A 24,173-nucleotide genomic window follows, 5' to 3' on the forward strand; every position below is an offset into this window, starting at 1 on the left:
TTTTCTGGGATTTTTTTTTCCTCTCCTGGGGACTCAGTGGCGCCCTCTAGGGGCCGGTGCTCTGGGCGACGGCTCTGTTAGCTTGCCCCTAGAACCGCCACTGAGCGCACATCTCCAATGTTTGGGAGTCTGCGTTTGCACAGGACCCTTTCTGCGCATGTGCAGAATGAGTCCTGCGATCTCGCACACAGTTCCCCCAAGCCTCTACCTGATTGACAGACAGAAGCCTTTATGCCTGCATTCCTGGATACGGGGGTGTATCTCCTCAGTTTCCTCCCAGGACGCAGATATGACCCTGGATGCCTACATGGACGAAAGAGGACCGGAACAAAGGGGTGGGTCAGTATAGTTTTATATTTTAAAGCTATCGGGGAATCTTCTGGACAAGGGGACAGACTGGCGCAAGGGGCAAGGTAAGTATGTAGTGTGAGTGAGTGAGTGTATGTGTATTAAAAGAATACAATCTACGATGTGTGTGTCTTGTGATTATTTTACTATTTCTTCTGCAAGAGGACTAAAGGTACCAGCGGGCCCTTAATGCCCCGTATGCTAGTACTTGAGGTTCTCCAGGTACCAGCATGTGGGGAGGCTTGCCGAGACCTCTATTCCTCCTGTAAAAAACAATATTACTTTATATCTCTTATTTTACACAATCAACCCTTCATTCCGCAGCCAGGGATTCAGAGAATAACCCTGAACTTCAGTCTAAGCCCGGGGTACCCTGTAGATGGGGAACCCCATTATTGGGAGTCCCTACCTCCCCAGGGATCCCCGGCCTGGGATAACTAGTGTGGGGTGTTGAATGCTTTGAGCAGGGAACCCCATGAATTGCGTCCCTGGCTGTGGCATTACAAGCACACTAGTTAGAGCCCGGTGCTGGTTGTGGATAATAAGGGCAACCCCTACTCATTTTGTCCCTCATATTTTCCATAACCAGGACTGGGTCACAGAGCCTGGAGCTGGTTGATGAAAACTCCCCTACATCTTTTTTACCTTGTATTTTCATACTCTTTCATACTCTTTTAACACACAACAGCCTGCACGGATCTCACTGATCTGTGTAGGCTTCTGATAAACTTGCTGCGACCCGCATTTCTTACACACTACACTTCGCAAGCTATTACATAGTGCGAGTTTAAGAAAAAACTTGCATCATACAGACTCTTATTACATTTCCCCCTTGGAGAGAGATAAATTGGAGAAAGAAAAAGTACCAACCAACCAGCTCCTAACTGTCATTTTACAGGCAGTGTTTGAAAAATGACAGGAGCTGATTGGTTGGTACTTTATCTCTCTCCAAGTCTTGATGCATCTCCCCCATAGTTTCGAATAGTCTCTATTAATGTGAGATCGAAGTAGGAAGTCCTCTATACCATAACTCTTAAAATATGTAAGGTCTAAGTGGGGACTCATTGTGTGCAGTGAAAGGAGGTGTGGCCTCATACCTGTATGATGCTCTGGGGCCTTGGCTGCATGTCACACCCCCATTTCTCATCATGCTGAGGGCTTGCTCAGTTATCCAGGAGCTGCTGGGCATCCCCCAGCCTCTCCATAAACAGTGTGTAACAGAGTGTGGGCCCAAACTCCTGAAGGGCACTGCTTTTTGGGCACTGTCCAGCTGTCCCATCTGTGGCCTGCGGGTGGGACAGCAGGACAGTGCCCGAAAATCGGGACTGATACTGCCCTTCATGGCAAGGCAATCATAGTTGATCAGTGTGGGAAAGCACTTTTGATTGACTGACTGCAAAGATTTATCACAGTGTTTTTATTGTTTCTATGTTGTAGCAGGTAGACATGTTTGTCAGGTATCTTTGTCTAAAAAGTCTGCCTGCTCTTTGTAGAGAGAAGACTCTTGCAATTTCTGATTATACAGGTACTGTTATATACACATAGAGCCGTAACTAGACTTTTTGGTGCCCTGTGCCAGAGAGAGCATTGGCGTCCCCCCCCCCCATTTTTTAAAATAGGGACATATGATAGTGCACCTGAAAAAGGGCCATGGCCTCATGGGGAAGGGCCAAGGAGGAGATAGGGGAGGCCAGGAGATGCTGGGGATAAAAGAAGAGGAAGCTACAAGTGAGAACAATAATAAACAGGCAAATTGACAGGCCCAAACAGCGCCCCCTGCCTTGCGGTGCCCTGTGTCATGGCACTGGTCACACTACCCTGGTTACAGCCCTGCATACACAATGCTAGAGAGTATTGATATATTATATGGAACTGAGTAGAAAAAACAGGTCCAGAATGGTTCGACTTGTCATGTTTTAAGATACTGCCCAGGTATGGGACCAGCCTTGTAGTATTGATGAAGGTTTCAGAAACATTATTTTTTTGTTTCACATTCTCACTTTTATCTACTGATTTGTATCCTCACTGTATTGTTTTGCTGATGTTTGTTTACATTACGTTCTCTACTGAAAAAAGCAAAAATAAATCTATTGAAGAATACTTGTGAATGGTGCACAGTGTGCACTAAAACTGCAGAGCAAACATAGCTATTTTTAAACTTGTTATTCACTTGACATCTGTTCAGTTCATATAAAATATACAAAAACTTAACGCAAGAAGTAACAGTCTGGAAACAGATACTAAATGGCACTCATGCCTTGCAGTCCCTTTGATGAATCAGATTTGCCAGGTGCTAAGAGATAATCGTGCCAACAGATTTGCTTATTGTCGGAAATGGATACTGGAGTCCCCAAAGACCTTTTCTTTTTGCCTTTATTTAATCATATTGTGCATGTATATGTGCACACCAACATAACGATTCTACCCCTGTAACTCATTTTAGGTCCAGTTGGATATCCACATTGTTGAAAAGTTTTACCATAAAACACTAACTACCATGGGTCTACTTCTGAGTTAATGCACACAATTCTGCATGTGGCCACATCTACCGATTTTACGCAAACTGCATGTCACACATCGGAGTACCAGCCCCTGTTACCAGGTCCAATGATGCCATCTCATGACCATTTGTGCCCCTCATGGTTGTGGGTGGCATTCCTGAGGGCTGGACTTGCCAATCTGCATCTGGGCCTGGCACTCTCTGTTGGTGATTGCAGCTGCGGTGCATAGGCACCACCATCTTGGATTTCGGTCACATGACTGCATTCACCAACCAGGTTCTCACAGTCACGCTCACATGACTTGCCTGGCCAAAACGCGCAAGGCGCCCCCTATTTAAACGCTGTCTTGCAATATACTCATTTTCCGAACGAAACTTCTCTCCTAGAGATCAGCATACTGGCTCCTGGCATCGGTTGTTTCTGCTTCTACTCCAGTTCATGCATATGACTAAGGGCCTGATTCAGCAAGTATCGCTATTCTGCTTATACGCACGCAACGCAGTTGCTAATATTAGCGGTGATTTGTAAATGTTTGCATTCGCATTGTGATCACAGCCTAACATAAGGACGCCCACTTCCCCTTACTCACATCCGTATACTTGGGCAACATAGCGAAACATTCGGTAACATTGGACCCATACGCACAGTTAAGACAGGTCAGACCTCACTCAGGAACTGCTAACTTCAGCGCACGCTATGAGGCCTCAGGCTGCGTATGATATCGCAGTGGATAAAAGTACCAACCAATCAGCTTCGAACTGTCACTTTACAGGCTGTGTTTGAAAAATTGTAAAATTTACTGGTGCTGGCGCTGGGCTAATGCAATAATGGTGCGTTTTGACTGATGTACTGACTCACGGAGGTATTCACAATATTTATTTATTCTGATACTCAAATATTCATATAGATATACAATACTAAAACAATTACTTAAATTGGGTTACCTGCTAATAAAATCTGCACATAAATGTCAACAAAAAACACTTAAAAGATATATCACACATAAAATATTCTTAGTGCAGTTATTAAATATATTTCCCGGAATGTAGTTATGATACCTACAGCCGGCATCCCGGCTGACGAAATCCCTGCTACAGAATGCCACTACCCAGCCAGAAGACTGGCGCCGGAATACCAACAGTAGTGAACATCCTGACACCGGAATCCCAACAGCCTAGGCTAGGGGATGGGGTGGTTAGGGTTAGGTACCCCCGGGGGGTGGGTTAGGGTTAGGCACCACTGAGGGGTTTATGGTTAGGCACTAAGGGGGATAAGGGGGGAGGGCAGAGCCGGCCCTAGCCCATTTGGTGCCCTAGGCAAAATTTTGACTAGTGCCCCCTAACAACTTCTCATACCGAGCTGAACAGCCCCTCAGGAAAAAAACAGGTGGCCCTCCTCAGTAGGTGCTGTCGACGTAGACATCCCTCTCTCACCTAGAGATAGCTAATATAGCTAAAGGACCTAATGCTGCTGCTAACCTAATGCTGCTGCTGCTCAGGGGCAGATTGGGATGGAAAACCAGCTCTGGAAATTTCTGGAAGCAGCCCTAATGGGGGTGGGTCTGTGGAGTCTGTGGAGGGAGTGGGATACTCCTCTATCCGCTTTGCCGCGTGTAGTCTTCCTGGCGTCTGTGGTTCCGGGGTCCTCTCGTTACATACTGACAAGGTGAGTTGAAAAAGTCACACACATGACGAAACGTGTTGGTGTATTCACATTCTACCATAACTGACGTCACAGTACGTGACGAGAGGACCCCAGAACCACAGACGCTGTGAAGACTACACGCGGCGAAGCTGATATGCCGGGAGATGGGTTCATACTCCCACTACCGCAACGAATGTAAGATATCGGGGAAAGACAGCACCAAAGCGGAGCAACGCAAAACACAGCTCTTGCCTCCAGGTGACTCAGCATGCAGATTCACTACACAGCGGGAGGGAGATTATGAAGCCACCAGAGATAGAGATAGGTAGGGAGAAGGATGAGTTTGTTTGCTTCTACCACTGCCGCTCTAATCAGCATTGAACATTTTATCAGTATTGGTGGAGATTTTTTAAGTTTAATTATATTTTATATATTTTTCTGACTTTTATACACCTAATTATTCAATTTACCAAAAAAAGCTATAAACATGTTGCTATAAATATATGTATTGACTACTTTGGGTTCCAAACATTAATTTCAATATTTTAATATGTATAAATATCAATGTGCATGATTATATAAGTAACAAACACCTGCAATACATATCATCCCATCACCTAAATCATTATACAGTATATAGTATATGAGGACCCCTAAATTATATAATAATGAGGTATCATATATGTTTGTTACTTATATAAAATATGCACATTGACATTTATGTAGGTTGCACTTGCACATGTACATGTCACCTAAATAATTATTACATGTTGAAGTGCAGCCTACATAAATGCATGGTATTTTATGTATACACATAAAACCCCTTCAATATTCACAGGACCCCTGCATACAGACAGTATGCATCCCAGTCATTCCCATAATATGCATAAGATGTGTGTGACAGTGTCACACTTACTGTAAGTGCCACTGCCAGAAGCGTCCGCCCCTCCTCCTCCTGCCATTACCGGCTTGGCCTCTGAGTCTGTGTGTGTGCCTGCATTCCATGGCCTGGAGGTGCTTGAGTCCGGTCTTAGCTGGGGGCGGAGCCGTGAGGTGTGACTCACGAGCTCCGCAAAGGCCCATGGGAGGAGCAGTTGCAGCTGGGCATGCGCAGTAGCCCTCCCACGGCCATTTTGGAAAGGGGAAGCCAGGCCTCAGGCAGCTGCCGGATCAGAGCTGATCTCCGATTGCGATAGCTGCGGCGCAATACGGCCGGCCTGGCACAGGGGGACATGGGACCAGCCCAGCACAGGGGGACATGGGACCAGCTCATCGGACCAGGCCACAGCGGCATCTTCAGCAGGGGGGGGCAGAACCGCGGCAGAGCCCTGGAATGCCCCTAGGCATTCCAGTCGCCCCTAGGCATTGGCTTATTGTGCCTATGCCTAGAGCCGGCTCTGGGGGAGGGTTAGGTTTAGGCACCAAGGGAGGAGGGTTAGGGTGTGGGTGGAGAGGGTTAGTGTTAGGATGCAGGAAAGTAGGGTTAAGGGGAGAAGGGGGGAGGATTACTATACTTACCAGACCCTTGATGGGATCCTGAGCATCAGGATGCAGCTGTCGGTATATTGACAGCAGGCATCCCGACTGTCGGGATTTCATACTGAGTCCATACAGTATTTCCCAAGGGGAGCACGTATCATAAGGAAAATCGCTTCAAACAAAATTGCAATATGATAATGATATAAAGGAGAAATTATTATCAGTGCTGTTAGAAAATAATGAGGTTAAATAATGCCATATATTCATATAGTCTCATATATTAGTTGTGATTTGTAAGACACCACAGTGGTATTTTGTACAACCCAAAAGGGTGGGATTCAGGTCGTTCCTTACAAATCAATTCAATAGAAATATAAATATTAGTGGTTTTCAGTGGAATCCCGCTGAATTCTTACTAGTAAAATGCTGCTCCCCAGTAACAAACTACAAAATGAAAGGGCCCTTTGTGAATACCTTCCAAAAAATAGTGGAGGATGATTTAGAGAAAATAAAAGACAAAAATAACACCAGAAAGAACCTCCCACCATTGGAAGTGAAAGCTTTGAAAGAGCTCCAATCCAACAGAGAAATTCTTATCAAGCCCACTGATAAGGGGGGTGGGCTAGTTATCTTAGACAAAAGTACATATATTGAGGAAGCAAAGAAGCTGCTTTCGGATGTAACAACCTATGAGGTATTGAAGAAAGACCCTACAAAAGAATACAACAAGAAGATAGGAAGTCATTTGAGGAAGGCCCTTTCCAAAAGCATCATAAGGAAAAAGGAGCACCAATACCTCCTTAATGAAAAACCTGTCATACCAGTGTTTTATCACCTCCTAACAATACACGGGGATTAAACAAAACCACCGGGAAGACCAATAGTAGCGGGAATTGACTATATTACATCTAACATTTTAAAATACATTGATTTCTTCCTGCAACCTACTGTGAAAATACAAAAAGGTTATATTAAAGACACCACCAGCATATTGAGGATCCCCAAAGATGTACAATAGGGGAAGGGCTTCACACTAATGACCTGTGACATCACCTCCCTCTATTCTGTCATTCAACAAAAAACGGGTTGTGAGATGATTTCCAAAATTCCAAAAAAGGAATCAGGATTGCAAGAAGCACAGAATGAGTTTATAACAGACTCAGGGCCTGATTTAGCAAGGATCACTAATCTGCTAGAACACACACACTGCAGTTGCTAATATAAGTGGTAAAATGCAAATGTTTCCAATCGCATTGCGATCACACCTTACTATAAGGGTGCCCACTTCCCCTTACTCACATCCATATATTTTGGCAACATAGCAAAATGATCGTAACATCGAGCAACATCGGACCCATATGCATAGTTAAGGCAGGTCAGACCTCACTCAGGAATTGCTAACTTCAGGTCACGCTATGAGGTCTCAGGCTGCATATAGTTATGCAGTGGATAATTTAAGCACACCCCTGCAACACCGTCCCAATGCACTGACATGCTTGTGTTTGCCTGACAAACTCTCCCCCGTCACCACCAACAAACGGCACTTCCTGTCAATCACTGTGCTCGGGGTCTGTGTTGCCTCTGCAAATGCATTTTCCATCGCAATTGCTATTTTTCGTATGCACACTGCGATGCATGCATATGCACAATGCAAATTAATCAACTGTTTTCATGCATCTTTGCAACTGCGATCCTTGCTGAAACAGGCCCTCATTTAACTTTATCTTGCATCACAACTATTTCATGTTTGAAGACACATACTATAGACAAGTCCAAGGAACCACCATGGGCACAAAATTTGCACCAGGCTATGCAAACTTGTTTGTGGCAGCCTGGGAAAATGAATGTGTATGGAATCTATTTAAGGACAGCTTGCTATTATGGGTCAGATTCATTGATGATATCCTTTGTATCTGTACAGGGGAAGCTGAAAGTTTGCAATCATTCATTAGCTACATCAATAAGAATGAGTTCACTGCCAAAGTCAGTCAAGAGCGGGTCGAATTTTTAGATCTTGAATTATATATCGAGGATGACAAGATTCAAACTAAAGTCTATATCAAACCAGTCGACTGTAACAACTATATACCAGCCTCCAGCAATCATCATCAAAAATGTTATCTAATATACCGAAAGGGCAATTAATGAGGATAAGGAGAACCTGTTCTAACATCAAGGAATATGAGACTCAAGCACAAATGCTGGAGGATAAATATTTGGAAAGGAACTACAATGCTCCTCCATGAGGAGGGCTTATGAGGAGGTGAGGGAGTTGAAGAGGGACAAGCTACTTGAAGATAGCCCTCACGAGAAGTAAATGGGGAAAGATGATCAGGTCACATTCATCACACAGTACAGTAGTCAGTTTAGAGTCCTGGAAAGAATTATCAGACAACTCTATCCAGTTCTACTGAAGGATGAAACAATCAAACAGATACTGCTAAGTCATCCAAAGATGATTTACAGAGGAATCGGTATGAGATGCCAGCGCTCGGGATCCCGGCATTTAGAATCCCAACACCGGCATCTTGAAAGGGTTAACATACCGACACTTGTTCGTCGGTATGCTAAATCTCCCCCTCTCCTTACCCTAACCCCCCTTTTTGGTGCTAACCTTAACCTCCCCCTTAATGCCTGACCCTAAACTCCCCCTCCCTGGTGCCTAACCCTAACCCTCCCCCCTTAGTCCTTCCTAACCCTAACCCTTTCTCTAGTGCCTAACCCTAACCCGCACCCTAAACTTAACCTTCACCTAACACCATGATACTTACCTTCGATATCCCAGCGGTCAGGATTTTGGCGCTGGTAATAAGAGCGTCAGCATCCAGACCAACGGGATGCCGAATGCATATCTTTACAGAAGGGCAAACAAATTTAAAAAAGCCCCTGGTGTCAAGCTCTTTAAAAACTACCCAGGATACAAAACCCAAACCCCCAGGGTTTACGCACTGCCTAAGATGTAATGTGTTCAAAGTTATTAAACAAGGTTTAATCAACAGTTTTTTTACAAACAAAAAAAACATCACCTCCTTTCAATCTACTACTACAAGAGAGTGGTTCCGAGTACAAGAATCCATCACCTGTGATACGGTTAGAGCTATATATCTGTTGGAACGCCCCTGTGGCCTCCAGTATATAGGACGGACTGTAAGAAAATTAAGTGTAAGATGGGGGGAACACATCAAAAACATCAAAAATAAACTGGATACTCACAGTGTTTCAAACCATTTTGCTAAAGCGCATAATGGAGACAATACCCTCCTCAATGCATAGGGATCAAGAAAGTCTGCAAGCATTGGAGAGGACTATGTGTCAAGGATTTATAAAGAAGAAACCAAATTAATCTATCCATCCATCAGGCCTCAATTTGGACTCTTTCCTTTAGTCAAAAGCAGATTTTCAATTTTGGAATAGTATCTTCTCTTATAAGAATCAAAAATATTTACTCTCTTTAATTCCATCGTTATTCTTGCAATGAAATTCTAGTAGGGTTGCTTAATAGAAAGTCCTATGTATGGTGATTTCAAATGTGGCTACATAGCTCTCCCAAATACATTATAGTTTTGGATTAAATATATGATTTTGAATTAAGTATGATAATCAAGTGGGTCTAATGTAAATGGGAATAATTGTAAAATCATGGAAATCTTATAATATATTTTAGAATTATTCCTCATGTCCTTAGCTTAGGCGGATAAACACCATAAAAGCAGGATTAGCCCTTAATATTTGTAACTATGGGCCTGATTCAGCAAGGAACGCAAGTGTGCGCACGCACGCTCTCGGCCACAGCAAATATATGCTAATCAATGCATACGCACGGCAACCGCAGCATAAGATGCAGACGCCCAGCACTACACAATGCTGCCCATTTCCCTTAACTCAAAGTCTGAGTAGTCCGCAAGACATCAGAAACATTGAGAACCATCAGAACGCACAATAGAGGTTGATCTGATCTCGTGCAGGAGTTTGGCCACTACGTGCGTGCATTGAGTCGTCTGACTGCGTATGCCGGCGCGCTGCCTTAATTATGCACGCCCCTATAATGGCCCTATAATGGCATCTGAACGCACAGGCACGTCTGCAGTCGCCCAACCGCCCCCCCCGTTACCAGCCATGAAGGGTCTGAGTACACACTGCGTGTGGCCTGCATACCCTTAACCGCTGGCACTGGCTAGTTCACGCACACGCTGTGCGATGCATACGCATGTGCAGTGCGAAAAGCTTCGGCCGGGGGCATGAAAATTCTTATCTGCGTTCCTTGGTGAATCAGCCCCTATATGATCTAAGTTAATTATATTAATTATTAATTATATTAATAATTATTTGGTCAATATCAGCCATATGGTAGCAAGATTGAGAGCATAGCCTGGATTGTTTTCTCATCAAAGATGGATAATCTTTTAATTGTAGTTGGAACCAGTGTTATACTATGAATATAAGCTAAAATAATTTCATTGTGCATATGTTAGTTAAGGTAATTTGTTAATATGTTATCACATTCCATCATACTGCCTATGTAGTGTTTCACTCTTTCTATTCAACCAAGTATGTTAGGGAATTATCCATTTATCCAGCCCTAAAATAGAATGCTCTTTTGTAAGGGGTACTGTTAGGTTGGGGTGTTTTTCTCTACCCTTGAAATGGGTCAGTCAGCTGGCCAAACGGGTATATCTTTTACCCAGCATAGGCTGAGACCTGGGTTTGTATTTGTGTTTGGGGAATATCTGTATTTTAATACATTTATTCTATTTTAAGTTATTTATTTTCACCTGTGGCTACTTACATTATCGATGAACCTATGAATAAGATTAAAAGAAAATAACATTTTTAAAACAAGAAATGCTGTGCAAGTTAAGGGATATTAAAGCTTCTCCTTCTTGTTTGCCCTAGGGAAGCATCTACCTTAAGGCTCAACAGCTGTTTTAATTAATAATGCTATCACAACAAAAACTGACTTTGGCCCTGATTCAGAGCCGGACGCTCTGACCAGAGCGCTCGCTCTGAATCAGGGCCCACCTCCATAAATATGGAGCATCCTCCTGGACGCTCGTATAGCTGTGGGTCACCACCCACAGCATATACGAGCGTGCAGGATGATGGTCGCGATGGTCTTGACCATCGCGACCATCGCCACTGCGAGCAGAAGCCTGCGGTTGAGTTTCTCAACCACAAGGCTCGGAGTGATTTTGGCTCTATCAGAGCCAAAATCACTCCCACTGACTTCACTAGTGATGTCAGTGGGGCCGGCTTCTGATGGTAGGCGTTCCCTTGGGAATGCCTCCGTCTGGCAGGCACGCCCCCGGCACGCCCACCAAAGGGGGCGTGCTGTCAATCAACATCGACAGCACGCCCCCTTTGATCAGACACTACGAGCGAAGGAAAGTCCTTCGCTCGTCGCGTCTCGCGCATGCGCACGACGGAGCTCCCTCCGTCGTGCACATGCGCAGTGCAGACCATCAACCCACTTGCGAGCGGACAGCCGCTCGCGAGTGGGTCTGAATCAGGGCCTTTGTCTACACAGACAAGGACTAATAAAAGTTTTAATGAGAGGTTTCTTATACCTGTTGAGTCCCCAAGAAGCGGACTATGTCTATGAGAGGAACTATATATAAATAATACATCTCAGTTTTCCTTGAAATTCAGGCAAGGCTGTTTAGATTGTTATGTCCAGTGGCGGATTTTGCCTAAGGGCTGCCAGGCTCCAGCCCCCCAGTAAAATCCACCACCTCAGTGTAGTCAGTGCAGTCCGTGACTGCACTGGCTACACTGTGTGACTGGAGGTGGCTTCAGGCAGCAGGCAGCCCCAGGGGGAGGTGTCTCCTCCCCCTGGGAATGCCAGTTCGGGCTGCTATTAGCAGAGAGCGGCTTCCAGGAGGCAGCTGTTACTCTGCCTTTCCGCCAGACACGACCGGCTCTTAGGGGCTGAAGACGATGCAGCCCTTTGGATGCTGGTGGCATGTGCATGCGCGGCTCCCCGCCACTAGTTTGCATGCACCGGTCCCAGTGCTTGACAGATCGATTGCACGGGCGCTGGGACCTGACCAGCAGGAGCGGGTGACCGGGGTGAGTAACTGCACCCTCCGTCCCGTTTTCAGTGGCGGCAGCCCCCCTCATCTAAGAGGGTAGGAGCCGCCGCTGGTTATGTCTCTTGCTTAGCATAGACAATGGCCTCGGTTCAAACCTGTGTATTATAGAGATTTTTGTGCATAACATGTTATAATTATTTTTTTAAATATTTTTTATTTATTTTTTTATTTGATTATTTTAATTATTTAAAATGCTTTACGCGGAAAGGCCACCTATAATAGCATTTACTCAATTTTAATTTAAAGCCTAGTTATGCCATTATAAAAAGGACTAAAGCTGACCACACATCTAAAGATTATCTGTCCAACCAGCCAACTAGTTGATTGGTTGGAATGAAAATCTGGTAACGTATGGGAGTAACTGATGACCAGCAATTTGCCCCTAAATGCCAGAAAACAGATGAAAATGGTCGTTCAGAAAAGTTTGTTAAATGTTTGATCTAAGCAATTTGTTCAAACAACAGTTTTTGTCCATTTTCCGGCGTTTGGGAGCAAATTGCTGATTGTCATTTGCTTTCATACCTTACCAGATTTTCATTCCAAGTCAACCAATCAACTAGTTGGATGGTTGGATGTAAGTTGGTCTAGTGTGTGGCCAGCTTTAGAATGCCTGTCCAGGAAGAGGTAAATGGAATTGTTTGTGAAGAACCAATTAAAGTTAGATTGAAGAGACTGGGCACCTGTAAAAAAACAGTAGAAAGTGATTTCCTCCTTTTCTCTGACGAAGCCCAACATGTTAGAAAGCGAACAGGGGAGTCCACCACGCCAGCCGGAATAATATTTGAAGTGCTCAGGGCTCACTGACAGCACCAACTCAATAATACTAATGGTGCATACACACGGTAAAATATGTCAGATGAACGACTGAACGATTTGAACGATTTTGGCCTGTATTAAAATGAATGGATTCATCCAAATCTGACTGCAAACACATTCGATGTCAGATATCGTTATCTGATAAACGGGAACACGCATCGTTCATCATTCATCTGACAAACATGTCAGATATGACAGATTTTCCTTCAGATATGAACGTTTGAACGATTTTTAAAATCGTTATTGAACAGATCTGAAGGAAAATCTGACCGTGTGTATGCACCATTACACTGCAATCACACAGCTACTAACACCTTCCTACCAGTGCATGAGACTATTGTTTGAGCCATCATAGCAGAGCTGTAACTAGACATTTTGGTGTGCTGTGCGAAAAAGAGCATCTGTGCCCCCTCCCCCCTCCCAAAAAAAAATGGTTGCTATGATTTAGGATACTGCTCTCCCCACCCTCACCCTGTCTCTCTCATGTAGCTGTCACTTGGCCAGTAAATTAAAATGATATATATATATATATTTAATTTTTTATTATTATTATTATTATTATTATTATTATTATTATTATTATTATCTTTATTTATATATATATATATATATATATATATATAGCAGAAACAGCAAACAGACGGCGGCACTCGGAGACTTTCATGAAAAAAGTGTAATAAATATCCACAACAGGCACCAACGTTTCAGGGCCACTATGTCCCTTTGTCAAGGCAATCAATCTAACATACATATTGTACCAACCTTATAAACCAAGAGGAAATCCGCCCCACACGGGACACACCCAGAGCCCGGGAACCCAAGCGCCACCACCGGACACCGCGTGTGACGCCAGGGCGCCGTCTGTGTGTCGTTGCCCCAGCAACGCAGACTCAAGCCGGAAGCCCTGAAGACCAAAAAGTGATAGAAACGAGAATGGTGGGATATCGCACCCTAGTGGTAAAACAAAAAAGCATTGCCACAAAGCTAGAAACATAAGATAAGTAGTAGAGCATAAAGCAATTACAGTTCTAATTGATTGAAAACCTATCCCAGTTACGTCCTTGATGGAACAACGAGCAAAAAGATAACAATGGGGCACATATAAAAATTTTACATATCATCAAACAACTAATAAATAAATACATGAAAAATAGCCATAATAAAAGAAAAGAAAAATGGAAAATGAAATGTGCTAGTGTGTTCGAGCTCCATGTATGTGCGAAGTGTAAACTCATGTAGAATGTGAAACTGCTGATGTGAAGAAAAAGGCAATGTGTGTGCAGAAGAAGTATTAAAGTGTAATGTGAGTGTACGTGATGATGGGTCAAAAAAGGGGACCGGTGTGCTATATGTGAAAAACAATAAATCAAAAACAAAGTGAATGCAAAACAACAGTGACACAATGTGTAGTATGTGCAAAAAAGATGGAATGTAGTGTGTGTGAAACTGTTAAAGAAATAAAAAGAAAGAAAAAAGAATAAAGAATACAATCAAAATCTATAAATGGATCAATATAAGTCACAATACTGTTCACTATCATGTATGTGTATACTCTAAGCTGAGTTGACAAACATGTCATATATGGTATAAATGTAATGCAAATGAATAACTGAATAAGTTGAATAGGTGAAAAAAGAGGAAAAGAGGAAAAAAAAGAGGAAAAAAAGAGGAAAAAAGAGGAAAAAAAAGAGAGGAAGAAACTAGGGAGAAAATAATTTCTATATCTCCTGGTAAAAAAACCTTAATTAAAAACACTCCATTGTATCTTCTCGTTGAGACCTTTAGGGTTAATGGTATCAAGATAAAAAATCCAACGTGCTTCAATCTGTAGCAATCTTCCAGCACGATTGCCTCCTCTGATGTTGAGGGGTACATGGTCGATCAGTTGAAATTTGAGATCTCTGATGTTGTGTTTTCTCTCGGCGAAATGCCTCGCCACCGGTTGTTCCGAAGGTTTGCCTAATAAAACAGCTTTGATAGCCGATCTATGGAGGGCCATTCTATCTCTTGCTGTCCGGATGGACTTCCCCACATAAGCCAGACCACATGGGCACATAAGTAATAAACTATGTGGGACGTAGTACACGTTAACACATGTTTAATGCTGTAGGTCTTGTCGCAATGTAGATGTTTGAAAGTTTGACCAACAGACATGTTTTTACAGGTGGTACAACCCAGGCACTTGTAACAGCCTGGGGCCCTACTCAAAAAATTGTCGGATCTAGATAAGGTCGTCGTTTTCTCAAAACCCGTAATATCTGAATGCACGACAAAGTCCTTGATATTTTTACCTCTAGTATAGCAAATGAGGGGGCGTTTAGACTTAAAACATGGGAGACCTGTATCCGTGGCGATAATGGGCCAGAGAGCCCGAATGGCCCTAGGTACGACCGGGCTTGTGGTGCTAAATTCATTCACAAATGGAATTGTCTTGTTGTTGTCATTCAACCGGGTCTCAAGAAGAACATCTCTAGGGATCTTCAAAACCTCACTTTTATGTTTGGCCAACATCCGGGGATTATATCCCCTTTCCCGAAATTTGCTGACAACTTTATTCAAGGCTGCTTCTAAATCTCGTCGGTCACTTGTTATTCTGGCAGCTCTTATCATCTGGGACCTAGGCAGGCCTTTCTTCAAAGCTGACGGATGATGGCTATTCGCCCTTAATAGCGTATTTTTGTCCCTGGGCTTAGTATATACGCTAGTAGACAGATGATTGTTGTTTAAGAAAACCAGGACGTCCAAATAATTAATGGAACTAGTGTTGGCTTGAAACGTGACTTTGATAGTGGAATCCCTCGCATTGATGTAATTCACCAGCGATTGTAGACTATCCATGTCACCTATCCATAAAATGAACAGGTCGTCAATATAGCTTGAAAATGAATAGATACAGTTAGCCACCTCACAATTGGACAAAAACATGTTCCTCTCCTCCTTAAACATAAATACATTGGCAAATGAAGGTGAAACGTTACTGCCCATTGCGCATCCGCTTGTTTGGCGGTAAAACCTGCCATTAAATAGAAAAAAGTTTCTTGTCAGGGTCAACTCAAGTAATTTGAGGAAAAAATTCAGATCTAATGAATTTAAATTCTCAGTGACTAGGAACTCCCTCATGGCTGATAGGCCCTGTTCATGTGGAATGCTGGTATACAGACTGCATATGTTCATGGTACACAAAATGGTACCATCGGGGACTGGACCGATTGCATTAATCTTGAGAAGAAAATCAGTAGTGTCTTTGATGTATCCTCTCTGTTTACATATAAGTGGTTGTAGCATGTTATCCAGAAACATCGAGATGGGTTGAAATATCGAGTTTCTGGTTGAAATAATCGGCCTGCCAGGAGGCTTAAAAATATTTTTGTGAATTTTCGGTACCGTGAAGAGTATTGGAACCACTGGAAATTCTTCTTTAAGAGCTGACGATGTTTTCTTGGAAATTATGTTGTTTTCTACTGCTTCATCCAATATGGAATCAACCTCCATTTTGTAATGTTCTGTGGGGTCCGCAGATAAAGGTTCATATGTGGCCGTGTCCGCTAACTGACTGTATATCTCATCTCTATAATCAGAAAAATTTAATATCACCACTCCGCCCCCCTTGTCGGCAGGGCGGATGATGATATCTTTGTAGGAGCCCAATTTTTTGAGGGCTGTCCATTCTTCTTTGGATAGATTATGATTCCTTTTGGAAGTTGCTGATGAGTATTTGGAGATGGATTGGTCAAGAAGTCTGGTGAACGATTTTATTGATGAATTCGTCGATTGTGGATCGAAGTTTGAAGTATGTCTCTTGTTCAAAAATTCTGAGTGGGGGGAATAGGTCGTAAAGTCCTCATGTGATTGAAAATATTCCTGTAATCTTAATTTGCGAGAAAATCGATGGAGGTCAGCTTGCCATTTCGATTCATTGAAAAAATTGGTGGGGACAAACGGCACACAGACGGCGCCCTGACGTCACACGCGGTGTCCGGTGGTGGCGCTTGGGTTCCCGGGCTCTGGGTGTATCCCGTGTGGGGCGGATTTCCTCTTGGTTTATAAGGTTGGTACAATATGTATGTTAGATTGATTGCCTTGACAAAGGGACGTAGTGGTCCCGAAACGTTGGTGCCTGTTATGGATATTTAATACACTTTTTTCATGAAAGTCTCCGAGTGCCGCCGTCTGTTTGCTGTTTCTGCTGTATGGATGTATGCGGAGGGCACCGGAGTTGATGACCATTGTATATGCGAGTGCCGATCCACTCAATTTTCTATACCAAGGAGTGCCTGTTTATACATATTCAGGCTTACTCACATGGGATAAGGCACCGCAGCCGCATTTATATATATAATTTTGTCTGTCTGTCATTTTTATCCCTCACTCCCCTCTCCCTCCCCAGGCTCTTTACTGTATATTAATGAGAATATAACAGTGGGGACACTGACTCCCCATTGACACACACTGGGGACATGACAGTGGGCCTGGCAGTAAATGAGGACCTGTGCTGCTGCCAAACTGGACGTCGACTGGGGATCTGTCATTGTGACCACCTGTATAGCAGCACTCACTACGCTGTACTGCACAGTGCGCACTGTGGCTGCTCACCTGAACCAACAGCTCTGAGACCTCACTCACCCTAGGAACTGTGGGAGGAGAAACGTCATGATGTCTCTCCTCCCGCAGTTCCTAGGGGGGTGAGGATTAGGAGTTACGGGGCTAGGAAGGGCATGTGTGCTTCAGTTTAGCCGGGCGCTGCACTGTTATTAAGATATGTAGCAGCGCTTGCCGGGCATATAGTGATTGTGGTGGGCAGCCCGTTTCGCCCTCAGGGCTGTTGCGCTCTGTGCGGCGGCACCAGCCGCACCACCCTAGTTACGGCCCTGCATCACAGCGCCTGCTTTTCACTGCAAGTAGCACGGCTGTCAAGCTAATTCAAGCACTACCATCAAACCTTAAGCAGCAGCTGGCTTATACTACAGAAAGTACAGCACTTAGAGTGATCCCTCCACCTGCAGCTATTGATAGCTGCAGGAGAAACATCTATTTGAACGGATCCTCATTCACACAACGACTGCAGGAAACTGGACCAGTTTGTTACTGGGGAACAGCACCAGAAACATCTGAGCAGAAAACCTGCACCACATGCAGAATCATTATCAGCCAGGTACTGTAATCATGGCCAGAAGCATTATAGCGGCATAAGAGCCGAGTGAAGAATAGCTTATGAGTGTGAAAAAGTGGACCAATCTTAGGGGTAAATTTGCTAAGATGAGAGTTTTTAGAAATGGAGATGTTGCCCATAGTAACCAATCAGATTTTAGCTATTATCTTCTAGAAGGTGCTAGTTAAATGTTAAGTAGAATCTGATTGGTTGCTATGGGCAACATCTCCATTTCTAAAAACTCTCATCTTAGTAAATTTACCACTTACTAGTAAGAATTCAGCGGGATGCTACTGAATTGAATTGTCAGGAACTACCTGAAGTCCACCCATTTGGGTTGCACAAAATACCACTGTGGTGTCTTACAAATCACCACTAATATATGGGACTACATGAATATATGGTATTATTTAACCTCATTATTTCCGCACAGCACTGATATTTTCTCTTTTATATCATTATCATATTGCAATTTAGTTTGAAGCAATTTCTCCTTATGATATATGCACCCCTTGGGAAATATATGTAATAACTGCGCTAAGAATATTTTATGTGTGATATATCTTTTAAGTGTTTTTGTTGACATTTTTGTGCAGATTTTATTAGCAGGTACCCCAATTTAAGTAATTGTTTTAGTATTGTATATCTATATGAATATTTGAGTATCAGAATAAATAAATATTTTGAATACCTCAGTCAGTCCGCACCACCATTGCTTTAGCCCAGTGCCACTATATTTTACAACTTTAACCTTTTACAGAGGGGGATCCTCTTTGATAGGGTGGGATGCAGGGCTCAAACTTTGTAATTAGATTAGTAATTAGTAATTAGCGCACTCAGGGCCTGATTCAGAGCCGCTCGTAAACGACCGCTCGCTCCGAGCGATGTTCGCACATCTGCGCATGCGTATGGGTCATAATGCGCATGCGCCAACCAGTCATTGCGATCGGAAATCGCGCGCTCGCAAAACAGTGAGGGCCTGCTAATTTGAGTGACAGAATGAGACGTTTGTAGGTGGTAACAGGGGAAGGTGCTTGAAAACGGGGAGTGGAGATCCGAACGCAGGCGTGCCAAACCGTCAAAACGGGCATTTAATAGGTATGCATAATTAACAAAGCAGAGTCATCGACCACGTCACTTGGTTGTCTTTTAGCCTGAACTGCTCGCAGTGATTGCGGGAAGTAAAACCTACCACAAGTACTGCGAGCAGTTCAGACGCCTTTCGATGTACTCGATTAATCTAATAAATAGCGGAGATGACGTATGATGCGAACGGCCAGGGGGCGTCTTTACAAAATAGCGAGCGCATGTTTCGTTTGCTCGCTCAGACATAGAGGCGTCAACAGACCGCAAAGAGCGAGCGCTCAATTTAAATAGCCTGCCCCTTTTTCTGAACGACCATTCGCAAAAGGCGTCCGGCTCTGAATCAGGCCCTCAGTTTCCTTCTGTTTTCTTTATGTGTTTGAAAAATGACAGTTAGGAGCTGATTGGTTGGTACTTTATCTCTTTCCACTTCATCTCTCTCCAAGGTTTGATTCATCTCCCCTTGAATAACTATCAGGATATTCTGGTTCTTCTGGTTTTAGAACAGCTGGAGTGCATTTCTGGCCTAGGTCTGGACATATACCTGTAATGTTGACAGATCAACTATTTAAAAAGTAATTGGATATGAGGTGCACACTCTTCATGGTTTGCAAGTACTGTAAGTTCACATATATACTGAACCACTGTCTGATACTATGCATATATGTTGTTTGCATATAATCTAAATGCAACTGAGCCATCCATGCGGCGTTCGTATTTTATATGTCTGCGAACTTACTTTGTGATCCTACCTGTCAGATTGAGAGCAGCCACTATTATATCACCGTATCACATATTACTGAAACAGATGAAGAAAACCCAAACATTGCACAGGTGACTCAGTTTGGACTAACAGCAAAAAGGTAGGATATAGCAGCCTCTATGTTCTATACTGGAGCTCAGCGGTGGCCAACCTGTGGCTTTTGAGCCACATGTGGCTCTTCTGTTGTTCTGATGCGACTCCCCTGCTGGCTCCCATGACTGACACGGACTGCCTCCTCTGATTGGTGCACAGCTGTTCAGAGGAGCCCTTTGTTGCAGTCTGCTATGCTCTGAAGGCATGTATAGGCGACCTTGTGATGTCACACCACAAACTGGAGGAGGAGCTCAACTTGTGACTGAATGTGCAGCCACGAGGAGGACACGGTCGCAGACACCAGAGCCTACCTACATGGCACAGACAATCTGCAACATGGTAAGAGTTGTGGGGTTTTTTATTTGATTTTTCATTTTATTTGTGACATGTGGGGGGAACTGGAGTGGCCTGTGGAGTGGGAGGAAGTGTGGGATATGGTGGCTGCACTGGAGTGAGACGGGGAGAGAGGGGGGGCTAGAGTGGTACATGAGACATGAGGGTCTGCTTGAGTGACAAATGGGTTGCTGAAGTGACACATGGAGGGTTGCTGGAGTGACAAATGGGGGGGTTGCTGGAGTGACACATGGGGGGGCTGGAGTGACACATGGTGGGCTGGATTGTATTATGTAAGTCTTTCTTTTTACAGTGTAGTTTATGTGGATGTGGCTTTTTCAGTGTATTTTATGTGGATCTGGCTTGTTTCAGTGTATTTTATGTGGATCTAGTTTTTCCATGTTACCTCCACAGTGATTGTGTGTATGCACTTGTACATGCTCCTTCAAACATCATACCACACCCCTTTTTGCACGTGCGACTCCGGCGCATGCATGATCTCAGCTCTTTGACATATCTACAGATATTTTTGGGCTCTTTGCCTCTGACTGGTTGGCCACCCCTGCTGTAGCTAAAACTGCCTTTTAATGATGGACTCCTTGTCATTTTGGGCCAAGAACAAATGTACTTTTTTTCACGTTTATTGAAATGGCATCTACCCACCTACATGTATGGTATACCATAAAAAATTTTTGATAAAATGATTATATAATGGCATCAGACCTGTAGAAAAATGCAGATACAATTTTTGGTATTCTTTTTCGCCTACAGATATTTAAGGTAACTATCTAGGGCTGCACTAGGGGCCTGATTCAGACCCACTCGCGAGCGGCCGTCCGCTCGCAAGTGGGTCGATGTTCTGCACTGAGCATGCGCACGACGGAGGGAGCTCCGTAGTGCGCATGCGCCAGATGCGACGAGCGAAGGATTTTCCTTCGGTAGTAGTGTCTCTTCAAAGGGGGCGTGCTGTCGATGTTGACTGACAGCACGCCCCCTTTGGTGGCGTGCCGGGGGAGTGCCTCCCTGACGGGGCGTTCCCACGGGAACGCCTCCCGTCAGAAGCCGGCCCACTGACATCACTAGTGATGTCAGTGGGAGTGATTTTGGCTCTGATAGAGCCAAAATCACTCCGAGCCTTGTGGTTGAAAAACTCAACCACAGGCTTTTGTACGCAGTTTCGATGGTCGCGATGGTCAAGACCATCGCGGCCATCAAACTGCATGCTCGTATAGCCTGTGGGTGGTGACCCACAGCTATACGAGCGTCCAGGAGGACGCTCCATTTTCATGGAGGGCGGCCCCCATTCAGAGCGTGCGCTCTGCTCAGAGCGTACGGCTCTGAATGAGGGCCTAAGTCTGATAGGGAGACTGAGGCTGAGTTAGAACACCTTTTCATCCAAAAATGCAGACATAAAATTTGTTTACAGAAACAGATGCATACAGCTTTGCACTAGTAACATATGCGCAAGGTTTACATCAATACATCAGATTCACGTACACCCATTTTTATCACATTTGTTTTGCAAGTGAAATACGTATTTGCTAATATTTTTGAACAGGATAAGAAAAACCCTCTTATATACTGTACATACAAGTGATATATCTATTCTTTTAAGGGGAGGGATGTAATAGGGTACGAGTCTTTAGTGAGGGTCAAACTCGCACCTTCTCGCACATTTGGAAGGTGCGAGTTTGCCCCTAAACTCCCAAATGTAATAAGGTGCGAGTTTAAGGGTCCGAGTTTGACTTGCATGCAAGTGTATGCTAGTTAAATTATGGGTAAACTATGCACCTGTTATGATCACCTGGATGATCCCGCGTAAGACCTCTACAGTCTCTATAGATGAGGTCTTCTAGCCAATAACAGCCCCAGTTGTTCCTTAGAGCTTTATACGCTCACCGGTACTTAGGTTGCTGCCTGGACTTATGCTCAGAACAGTAGAGGCTTACATGGTAATTCAGGTGATCGCTAGATGTATATGCAGCTAGTGGCAGAAGGCAGGCACAGACGAAGACCGGGAACAGCAGACCGATATGGTGACAGGAGTGTGTTAGACTGAATGATTAGACAGCAGGCAGGGTCTGGGCTGGGAGATGAACCGCTATTGTGCAGCAGGTCTGGACATAGAACCCAGGCTGAATAGAGCGGCAAGGCCATGGCTGAGATCGTGGTACGAAGTGGGCAATGGCAGTAGTCGAAGGAGCGGCTGGGCCGCGGGTAGAAGTCGCTGATCTATGATTGTCAGAGCCGAAACTAGACTTTTTGGTGCCCTGTGCCAGAGAGAGCATTGGCGCCCCCCCTCCCATTTTTTAAATAGGGACATAAGATAGAGCACCTGAGAAAGGGCCATGGCTTCATGGGGAAGGGCCAGGGAAGAGATAGGGGTTCTCCTGGTGCAGCCAGGAGATGCTGGGGATAAAAGAAGAGGAAGCTTCAAGTGAGAATAATAAACAGGACAATTGACAGGCGCAAACAGCTCCCCCTGCCCTGTGGTGCCCTGTAGCATGGCACAGGTTGCACTACCCTAGTTACGGCCCTGATGATGGTTATAAGCGGCTAGGCTATGGGCAGAGGTCACAGGAGCGGCAAGGCCGTGGGCAGAAGTTGCCGCTGAAACTAGACAGGCAAAGTCCGCAGAGTCAGGTAGAATTCCGGCAGAGATCCTTTCTGGGCTACGTACAGGAACCAGGGTTTATACTCGTGGCATAAACTATAACTGGAAAGGAGGGCCAGGGCTGGCTGCCTTATGACAAGGAACTCCACCAATCCTGTGCAGGCAAGCAAATGACACAATGACAAGCAGCTGCAGCGCTGCACGTCTATCCGGCAAACACAGCAGTGCTCGCAACCGCTCAACGTCTTGGTCTCCCAGCAACCGCAGGCACCTTCCCAGCTCAGCATCCACGTTGCCTGGTGACCAGCGAGACTGTTGGATCCTGCAACCTGAAGACGAGGCATCCTGGATGCCCAGCAACTACCGGAACATGAGATGGTAACAAGACTCGACAGCGGCTTGTGGCAGCACCTAATGCGACTTTCATTACAAGGTGGGAGTTACACCAAAGCAGTGAGATCCATGCATGCTTCTGTGTGATAAAGGGGCCTATTCATCATCACTTAATTTTTACAAAAGCAAAAGAGGAAAATGCACATTTTCACCTGCAATTGTAAAATTAAGTTATCGGGCCAGTCATCATGAGGGTAAAGCAAGAGATATCACAGATATCTCCTGCTTACCTTCTTCTGGCGGAATGACCCGCTGTCCCCATACACTAGTCACCACGCCGGAGGATTCCACGGCAAGTTGGAATGTTAATTATCGTGGACCAAACGGACTCCGATAATTAACATCATGAATAGGCCTAAAAAGCTATTAATGTGTTAAAATAAAAAAAATTATATGGGGTCCCCCACTAAAAGCACAACCAGCACTGGGCTTTTTTGAGCCTCTCTCTCTCTCTCTCTCTCTCTCTCTCTCTCATATGAAATCAAAAGAATTGGACAAATCAAATCTACAAAGGGTAGAAAACACTGCAGTCATTAAGTAGTTAAGAGGAAAATGCATTAGGGGATAAGGACAACGCTAAGCACTTAGCTTCCAGCTGACATTGGAAAGGTTGGATTTTATGACGTCTGCATAGTAGATGATAATTATCAAATGATGACTGCATCAAAATAAACTCAATAAAGTCAGTAAGTGCTGCAGTAGCTTTTCTTTCAAAATTCCCACAAAGTATCGAATTTACTAAGCAGCAAAATTTAGCTGAGCCAAGTATCTCTAGAAATAGGCTCTTTGTTTTAGCGAAAGTCTTTTCAAAAAGCCAGAAATAAGCTGAATTGGCTTATAACACTGCAAAGGAGCCTTTAAACTGTTT

The sequence above is a fragment of the Taudactylus pleione genome, unplaced genomic scaffold (assembly GCF_031769625.1).
Source record: "Taudactylus pleione unplaced genomic scaffold, aTauple2 ptg000214l, whole genome shotgun sequence".
NCBI classification, from domain to species: Eukaryota; Metazoa; Chordata; class Amphibia; order Anura; family Myobatrachidae; genus Taudactylus; species Taudactylus pleione.